The sequence below is a fragment of the Furipterus horrens genome, unplaced genomic scaffold (assembly GCF_987537825.1).
Source record: "Furipterus horrens unplaced genomic scaffold, mFurHor1.1.pri manual_scaffold_7, whole genome shotgun sequence".
Lineage (NCBI taxonomy): Eukaryota > Metazoa > Chordata > Mammalia > Chiroptera > Furipteridae > Furipterus > Furipterus horrens.
The window spans coordinates 82,962,859-82,971,884 of record NW_028327177.1 but is presented as its reverse complement, the minus strand read 5'-3'; the positions used below and the strand labels follow the sequence as shown (position 1 = coordinate 82,971,884).

Below are 9,026 nucleotides of genomic sequence, written 5' to 3'. Positions count from 1 at the left end.
GCTTCACCCTTTCCTCTATTATTCTTAACTCCCCCCTGTCTATTTTGTACCAATTGATTATGCTTCTTAATTCCTACACCATTTCCCCATTTTTTCCCCTTCCCTCTCCTAGCTGATAACCCTCCAAATGATCCCCATACCTAGGATTCTGTTCCTATTCTGGTTTGCTTACTTGGATTTTGTTTTTATTTTTCAGATTCACTTGTTGATAGTTGTGAGTTTGCTGTCATTTTATTTTATTTATTTATTTATTTTTAGCTGCAATGCATTTATTAAACTCTCAAGCTGAACTGTAATCTTCTGAAGTTACACACACCACAATACACCTTTGCACAGGTAATTTTATTCTCTTCTGTGGGTGTCAACAAAACTCATAGATTATAATTTAAAACATTCAGAAAGCACATATCTGAATATTGTCACATTTTTTTTTACATCACGATCCAGTGACTATTCAACAGTTATGTCTACTAAATACAGTGAACAAATGGTATAAATATTTACACCATTCCCTTGTAAACAAGGCTTTTGTGCACAATAGTTACAAATGGAATTATGCCTATCACAACATCGATGAGGAAAGATCTCTTTAAATAAACTATTCTGTTTATAAATAGACTCTGATTTTTTTCATACACATTTACAGACCTGATCAATAAAAAGAAATAAGACATACATTTTCCTTTAAAAAGAAAGGTTCAGAAATGGACCACGATGAGAGATTCACCTAGGAAGAAGGGTCAGAAGCAAGCACAGGATAATAGACTTAAGAGTATTGTCATACGTCAGCCTATTTCTGTTAGCACACACCAACACAAGGACAGGATTGTCTCGGAGGAGCTCATTTTTACTTGAATTCCAGCAAGTTGCAATCAATCTTGTAGTATACATAGGGGTAGTATTCCTGTTGACTCAGGTTTAAGCCTGGAATATCCATAGGCGCATCAATAATAGCTGCCGCACTGCTATCTAGATGTTTGTACAATTCATATAATACTTCTCTTATTTTCTTCTTTGCTTTCTTATTGGGCTGAAGTAGAATTGCTTGAAAGTCCACCGGCAGGCCATACCTTAAAACAGACTCAACAAAAACCCTCAATGCTTTCACATGAATCCACGCAATAAATGCTTCACTGAAATTTACTTTCAGCCACCGCACAAGTGGTCCAAATTGCTTTTTCTTGTCAGTAGAAAGCCTGTTAATTTCTTCTTTATCTGCTTTCATCTCCTCTTCATTATACTGGAAATCACGAACAATGAATTTGTTTTCCCTGGCTTTGTGTTTGAAGTCATCAACTGCCTTCCTAAACAAGGTGACATTACAAAGGTAACTATCTTGGTCCTCTGAAAGAACAATTGCTAGACCGTGGAACTACCATTTTAGCTAGTGTCTCATACTGCTTAATCCAGTCATTGTGGTATAACTTGGGAACCACGACCAGTAATGTGACGAGATACTCTGAATCAAGAACGAAGTCATCCTTCTTCACAATTTCTGCCAGACTTCTAGTTAGCAAACTTCCTGCATTCTTTCACTCCAAATTCTGAAGATTCCTTTTCAGGTTATTATATGAGGATGCTCGAGATTTCAGGTCATTGTCAATCTGAGTCCCTCCCTTGGCAATTATTTCAGAAATATTTTTCAGGGACTGCTTGATTGGATATTTAGCCATGTCCCACTGAAACCTTGTTATATAAGTAACCAAGGTAACTCCATTTGCCAATAGATTCTCCTGAACCTTATCTTTACTGTCCTCTAATACATCAGCCATATATTGAGCCACTTTCTTAACCACCCCTTCTACAAATGCATCCAGTTTAGCCAGCTCATCCGACAAACCAACCAAGACATCCAGTGTGCCAACCTTTAAGTCAGGAATGTTGAACTTAAAACTAATAGCAAGATTATTGTTCTTTGTAGTAGCTGCATGCAATTTCTCCCATGTTTGTTGACATGTTTTCTCCCCAGGAGCCAATATAAGCCAGAACTCAGTGATGTTCGTTACCAGGTATTTCTTCCAAAATCAAGAGAAACTCCAGGAAGGCGTCAAACGAGGAAGTGGCAGCAGTAACAGGTGTGAAGGCAGGCAGCCTGGCAGACGTTAATGGCTCAACGCTCCATCCCTCCCAGACCTAAGCTCCAGCCTCACAGCTTCCTTGACCTTGGCGCCCCAGTTTGCTGTCATTTTAGTGTTCATAGTTTTGATCTTCTTTTTCTTAAGTAAGTCCCTTTGACATTTCATATAATAATGACTTGGTGATGATGAGCTTCTTTAGCTTTACCTTGACTGGGTAGCACTTCATCTGCCCTTCCATTCTAAATGATAGTTTTTCTGGGTAGAGTAATCTTGGTTGTAGGTTCTTGCTTTTTATAACATTGAAAATTGCTTGCCAGTTCCTTCTTGCCTGCAAAGTTTCCTTTGAGAAATCAGCTGATAGTCTTATAGGCACCCCCTTGTAGGCAACTCTTCGCTTCTCTCTTGCTGCTTTTAGGATTCTCTCTTTATCTTTCACCTTTGGCTTTTTGATCTTGCTGTGTCTTGGTGTAGTCCCCTCTGGCTTCAGCTTGCCCTGGACTCTCCGTGCTTCCTGGACTTGTATGTCTATTTCCGTCGCAAAATTTGGGAAGTTTTCCTCCATTATTTTTTCACATAAGTTTTCAATTTTTTGCTCTTCCTCTTCTTCTTCTGGCACCTGTAAATTTGGTTGTTGGCACATTTAAAGTTGTATCAGAGGTTTCCAAGCCTATCCTTATTTTTTTCAATTCTTGTTCCTCATTCTGTACTGGTTGACTGTTTTTTTCTTCCTTATGTTTTAAATCATTGATTTGGACCCTGGTTTTTTCCCCTTCACCATTGGTTTTGTGTGGATTTTCCTTCATTTCACTTAGCATAGCCTTCACTTCTTTTCCTATGCATTTGCCATACTCAAGCATACCTGTCCAGCCTGTGAGCATTTTATCACCAGTGTTTGGAATTCTGCATTTGTTAGGTTGGCTATCTCCTCATCACTTAGTTCTCCCACTGGAACCTTGATCAGTTCCCTCTTTTGGGCCATAGTTCTCTGTCTCCTCATCTTGACAGGCTCCTGTGTTTGTTTGCCTCTGTGTCTTAGGTAGAGCCGTCGCTCCTGTTATGTCATAAGGGGTGGTGCCTTAGGGATTTGTCAGTACAGGGCAACCTGTTTCACCATATTGTGGCACTGTATGTGGGGGAGGGAACAATGCCACTTGCTCAGCATTCACTCATTTTCCAGGCACTTCTCCCACTTCCGTATGGGACTGGTGCCTTTCTCTCTGTTGCCCTGGCTCTCGTTCCCAAAGTGGATGGGTCTGCAGATGTTCTAGGACTGTGGGGGCCCTTTGAACAAGTGGACTCTGCTGAGGGACCAGGAGTTTCTGCCTCTGCCCCAACCCCCACTGGTTTTCACAGTCAGAAGCAATGAGGTTTGATTTTCCCTGGTGCTGGGACCTTGAGCTGTTCAGTCCAGTGAGGAGTTGGGAACGCTCCCCAAGTGTCCCTCCTGACTTTTAAAATGTGAAACTGTGCTTTCTGCCGGCTTGCCACTGCCACCACCACACCACATCCTCTCTGCCCCAGCTCCACCCCTCCTATCTGTCTGGATGAGTATTTCTTCTTTATATCTTTTTTTTTTTTTGGACTTCCATGCAGTTTGACTTTCTGGAACTTCTGGTTGTTTCTGATTTTGAGGTAGTTGTATTCCTTCTTAGCTATGGAGGGAGACAAGCATGTTTGTTTATGCCTCCATCTTGGCTGGAAGTTCTGGACATTTAATTTTTTTTAATTTTATATAATTTGTAAATATTTTAAAATAATAAGCTTATATCATGCTTGGAATAATAACAATATCAAGAATAAAGCATAGACAAAATTCACAGTATAGAATTACAGATTATAGTTGCTAATGGGAGTTCAGAATTCATTAAATTGCTATCTAGTTCAAGAAACTCTTCAACTTTCCAGAAGAGGAAACTAAGACCCAGGAGGAAAATTGAATTATTTAGTATAGAAATTTATGATTCTCTCCCCCCAAATTCTCCCAAGGTGCTTAGTTAACAAGATGATTGCTGTAATTGGTTGATATTGATGTGCAGGAGCCTGAAGGCAATCGTGTTCCACTGTTGAACTGCAACAGAAAATTTCACAGTGGAAACAGAAATGGGTCAATTTTCCCTCTGTACCAATTATGCAAGGCTCTGATTTACATTGATAGGGACTTTTTTTTTTTTTTTTGGATAGCAAAGAGTTGATAGAAATTATTAATGTAAGATTTCCTCGGACCAGGAATGAATTTAATTATGTCTGAACTCACTGGCAATTTTTAGTGTTCATTGAGAGAAATATTTGCAAAAAATAAAATAAAATACAGGGGTCAGAGCTGAAGTTGATAATAAAAATGTTCTACATGGGATTATTTCACCCCAAGTTGGGAGAATAAAAGAATGTATTTTTTTTAGAAATATTTTATTTATTTTTAGAGAGAGGGAAGTAGGGAGAAAAAGAGGGAGGAAAACATCAACATGAGAGAGAAACATCGCTTGGTTGCCTCTCCCATGCACCCAACCAGAGACTTAATCTGTAACCCAGACATGTGCCCTGACCAGGGATTAAAACAGAGACCTTTGTTTTGCAGGATGATGCTCAACTAACTGAGCCACACCAATCAGGGCAAATGGACCCTTGAGAAATAAAGTATGTTGATAACAAGGAGTTAAAAAATTATTTTTTATAAGGGGGCAAAATGCTCAAGCAGAAGCTCAGATTCCAGTCATATATATATATATATATATATATATTTGTCTTTGAGTTTTTAAGCTGATTTTTATTATCGTTTGATGATGCAGTAGCCAAAAAAATGTGGGGGACAGCCTGTTGGAGTTTCATGATTGTCAAAAGGCCATTAAGTTTTTCAAACTGAAGTGGAGCAGAACTCTTAAATTTTGCCTAATTTTCCAGTTTAGTAGCTCACTGAGAAATGACCATAAGTTATGGTAATTAGTGGTAGCATCTTCTGTTATCTTGCCAAGAACCAAATCACACAACCCTGTTTATCTTTATCAAAAAATTAGCAACAGAAAATGGCCTCTTTTGCTTCAATTTCAGACACTGGACATCAATGAAGTTGTTTGCATGAAATGAGGAAAAAAATAATTGTGATGGAGAAATAATTCTCTACCATCATCTTTCTTGCCAACAGCTTACTCTATACAAAACTTACTTAGAGAGGGAAATTTTTAATTTATTAGGTAAATCAGAGCCAACCCAAGAGGTTTTTGATAGGAGACATTTAATTTCCTCCTCAGGACATCTCATTCAATAGAGAGTGGCTCCACAGATCCTTTTTCCAGTCTTCTGTTGAAAAGTTGTGTGAACTGTAAATTGGTTGTATTAAGTAACCAGAGCATTGAACTGTGTTGTTCTGGGTTTGTTTTCCTTAAAAAAGAAAAAAAATTTTTTTGCAGACTGAATTATCTCCACAGCAATGTGGCTCACATGTTCTTCTGCTCTTTACCTTTTAGAACATCATACTTTATACAAAATGAACCAATGTAAAAATTGTTGAACTAAAAACATGGTTTCAGTACTACATCTAACTATCTTGAAAACGTGAGGCCCTGAAATATGTAAGAACACTGACACAAATGACTGAAAGAGCTGAATGACATGTGCAGTTTTGGAACAATCTTTCCTATGCACTTTCTTATATGCCAACATAATATTTTCCTTCCATATAATTCTGCAGTAAGTACGTGGAGCTCTGGAACAGAAGACAAAAGATCTGGCTTCTTGTTTCAGTTATGACTCTAAGGGGCTGCTTTACTCCGAACAAGTCACTGTATTAGCTTCCTATAGCTGCCATTAACAAATTATCATAATCTTAGCTGTTGACAATAAAACAAGTATATCACTTCACCATTCTGTGGGTCATAAGTCCAAGAAGGTCAAATAGTTGTTTTGTTCTGGACTTCACAAGGCTGCACTTAAGGTGTCAGCCAGCCAGTGTTCTTAGCTGGAGTCTCAGGGAAGAACATTCTTCCAAGCTTGTCTGTTCTTTGCAGATTGTTTGCAGAATTCTGTTCATGCAGTTATAGGATTTCTTGCTGGTTCTCGGCAATGGGTTTTCTCAGCTTCTAGAAGTCCCGTACATTCACTGACTCTTTGTTCTCTTTATATGAAAGCCAGCTACAGTGGGATGAGCCCTTTGCAGGCTTCAAATCTCTTCTGCCCTTTCTGTTGCTTCATCTCTGGCTCTAGCTGAGAAAATTTTCTACTTTTAAGAGCTCAAGTGGTTAGACTGAGGCCACCCAGATAATTCAAGATTGTCTACCCATGTCAAAGCCCAACCTCAATCACATCTTTAGTGTCCCTTTAACTCTATAAGATAACTTATTTACCAGTTTGGGGGATGAGAGCATGGACTTCTTTGGGGGATGAGCATTATCTTACCTGTCTCACCATCTCGGACCTGCCACAGCTTCTTCACCTCTAAGAGAAGGGTACTGAATGAAATCTGTGTTTCTCAGAGTGTGTAGAAACCATCCTCTGGAAGACCATAATGTGAGTTCAGGTGCAACCTGGACCTGGATGTGACATGAAATCACACTGAGTCACACATTGATATTCTTGTCCTCACCAGTCTCTTTCAAGTCTTCATGTTAAGAGAAGGCAAAAGTCTATTTGGTGCAAGAATTTCTTTTAGACTACTCTAAAACTTGCTTATTTTCTTTTTCATTGGAGTTAGGTTAGAGAAGTTAAAAAGGAGAGAGAATGGGACCAAAGCCCCAAATTTGGGGCCAGCCTACCTAGTGACATTTAACAATATGTTTTTATTGTATTTATTTAATAACTGTCTTCTGTTTATGAAAAATTGATGTTGGTTTTCCATTTATGGTATTCATAAAATTTTAATTAAAAAATCAATCTATGTAAGAAGTAAATTAGTCAATTTAACCAAAAAATAAATATCAAGTAAATAATAACAGACATACAGATAAGACCCATATTTGTAAAGGATGAGACAAGATGGGAATATTTCTGTACTAGGCAACCACTTAAGTTCCTTTAAGCTCTGAAAAGTCAAGTTAATCAATAGAAAAATGGACCAAAGCTTGAATAAGCACTTCAAAAAGATGCTATCCACATGGCCAATGAACATACAAGGTCTGTCCAGCCATGTAATATGAAAAATATAGACATTTATTGAAGAAGATACAAGAAACATTGTACATAGGACAATGAAGCCTTAGTCCCCTTCAAAGTAGGCACTTTGGGACCTCACACAATTCTCCCAATCACCATCAGCTGCCCTGTCATATTTTCCTGAAAATACAGTCTGAAATCTCTTTCCTTTCAAAGGTGATTTTAGTTTTGAGAAAAGCCAGAAGTCTCAGGGTGCCAAATCTGGGGTGAAGAGCAGCTGAGTCACTTGAGTGATTTAATGTTTCTCAAAAAATCTCTGCACAAGATGTGATGCATGACTGGGTATGTTGTTGTGATGAAGCTACCAATCACCAGTCGTCAATAGTTACAGCCTCCTGAATCATCTGAATAGCTTCCATGGAGGAATGTTCAAGCTTAATACAAAACTTGATGCAGATCCATTGCTCTACTCACTCAGTCATTTTGAATGCAATGGACACACAATACACATGCTCACTCAACAGTGTCTACTGCCTCTACTGACTAGTACAGTGAGGTCATCATTGTTCATGCATATGCATTCCAGTCCACTTCCTTGCCTGCCATGTTACATTGATGTTTTGCAAACCATTTTAGTTATAGTAACAATGGTTGGATTTTTTCTGGACAGACTTTGTATGCTTAGCTTTATTAGCCATTAGGAAAATGCAAACTAGAACTCTAATGAAGTACCATTATACACTCACCAAAGTGACAAAAATGAAAAGATTTGACACTTCAACGTGGCAAAACTTGACAGCAATGGAAATTCATATGAACTGCTGAGGCAGTGTGTAGTGGACTATAGAGAGCATTGTGGAAGACTTTTAAGAGAACCAAAACCATTACTCTACATCTTGCCTAGTGCACCCTTCCAGCTTCCTGTGTGTGTTGCCTTTTATTGTCTTTGAGCTGTTTGACAGCTCTGTAAATTGTAGAAAACTTAAAACAGTACAAGTAATTCTTGTCATAGAAATGCAAATTGTGTCCTGTAGAATGATATTGACTGTATATTAACCAAGTTTGCATTTGTTTGTAAATTCTTTTCAGCATTCCTAAATGCTTATATATTTGTCTGTTCTTTGAACTGACTGTAGCACTGACGGGCCCCTTCACTGATTAATGAGTTCAATAAAATATTTCACATGTATTGATTTTATATTTGTATGAGAGTTATGATTTTCTATTAAAAATATATATTTTGACAGTTCAAACTTGAAAATAGTGGAATATTAACAAGTAAGGTATGGATAGCTTAGAACTCTACTCTTCTGCATATATCCTAGAAAAATTCTTCCACACATGCAACAGAGCATACATGTAAGACTATTCAGAGACATTATTTGTAAAAGCCAAAAATCTATGGAGAAATCTAAATGTTTTCCACAGTAGAATTATTTAATAAATTATGATATATTTATATGATGGAATGAAATAATGTGTTTATATTCAGTGAAAATGAAGGAAGTACAGCTATGAACAACTTGGATAACGTGGTATTTAGTAAGAGAATTTAGACACAAAAGACTATATATTTATAATTTTATTTATGTAAGCTTCAAAAAAGAGGCAAAGCTAAACTAAGTATTTAGGGATACATACTTGGGTGTCAAAACTATAACACAAAGCAAGGTAACAAACCACAAAAGTGAGGACAGTGGCTTCTCTAGGAGGGGACATGGCAAATGTGAGTTATGAGCAACATTCTCTTCTGTAAGCTGGGTAGTGGTTACACAAGGCATTTCTTTTACTATCTCTTTATAATGTACATGTGCGTTTTATATTTTCCTATATATATGATACACTTTACCAAAAAATATAACAAGG

At 37.7% G+C, this 9,026-nt stretch overlaps 1 pseudogene; it reads right to left on the bottom strand.

The window, feature by feature from the left end:
- Positions 1–604: 604 nt before the first annotated feature.
- On the bottom strand, positions 605–6,479 carry LOC150004716 (V-type proton ATPase subunit C 1 pseudogene; annotated as a pseudogene).
- Between the last annotated feature and the right edge of the window lie 2,547 nt (positions 6,480–9,026).